We start from the raw sequence: 1,244 nt of genomic DNA, 5'->3' as shown, positions 1-1,244 counted from the left end.
GCACGTGCCCTATAGCAAAAACTTCTCCAAAAAAAAAAAAAAGGAAATCAATATCCTTTTATATTTGGCTATTCTGGTTTTGTGGTGACAGAATAAGTTCTATCATGAATAGTATATACCGGGCCCGGCAGGTAGCATGGAGGTTAAAGCAGCTGAATTTCACATAGCCAACACTGTGATTCGAGTCCTAGATCTAGCAGCTTGAAAATCATGTATGCATTTGTGCCCCAAATCCTGAGAGCAGAATGGAAGATAAGGGATTGTGGTATGGCCATCCCTCCTGGGGGGATGATTTCTCACTTTTCCTCTCTCTGTGTCTCTGTTTCTTCCCAGCAAGCGCGCTCACCCTATAGCAAAACAAAACAAAGCAAAAAAAGGGAAAAAAAAGTGTATACACATTCCCAGCAATGTCGATACGGTGAAAACATGCCAAATGTTCCAGCTACACGTGGTTTATCTATTGTCTGTGTGCAACTGTGCACTATTGTGCCAAAATTTCCTATTAATGATTTCCTGCGATTCTTCTCCACTTTATTTTTATTGCCTATTGAGTTTATTGTTCACAGGAAGTGAGGTGTTTTTGTCTTTCTTGACAGCCTGTGTTGGACTGTAGGTTTCAAGCTGCTGAGAAATGTTTGTAGATATTCTGATACTTCAGATTTCCCATCAAATTGCTTTCCCCAATAACTGGAAGTAGTTTACTGGGTGGGATTTAAATGAGAAGTTAAGTGTTCTTCCAAGTCTCGGAGACAGAACATCTTTATTTTAAGTGTTTCAGTGAAGTGTGTCAGGAGGCTGGGGAATTTATTTATATAAGGTGTTTTTTTTCCAGTGATGACAAGACCTTATATTTTTTAACCCCCCATATTAGAAATTAAGAGTGAATGGTAGAGAGTGGGTGGTGGAGGGTGGGTGTGAGGTACAAGGGGAGGAAAGGTGGTGGAGGGTGGGTGTAAGGTACAAGGGGAGGAAACATTTGACATACAGAAAAATGGAATGTTCTCTGTCAGGAAAAAAAAAACATATATTGTATACATCATGATGGTGACTTTATGTAAAATATGAAATTAATAAAAACAAATAAATAAAAATTTCAAATAAAAATACAAAAAAAGAATTAAAAATGCCTTTGTAAGTATGACCTTATATGTCTACAGGTCACTATTAAATGCTTGCCACATTGTCATCACCCCACTTCTTTTTTTTTTTTTTTTTTGAGAGGGGTTTTTTTTTTAGGGGGGTGA

Source organism: Tupaia chinensis, unplaced genomic scaffold, assembly GCF_000334495.1.
Source record: "Tupaia chinensis unplaced genomic scaffold, TupChi_1.0 Scaffold145659_1, whole genome shotgun sequence".
NCBI classification, from domain to species: Eukaryota; Metazoa; Chordata; class Mammalia; order Scandentia; family Tupaiidae; genus Tupaia; species Tupaia belangeri.
Note: the sequence above shows the minus strand (reverse complement) of the source record.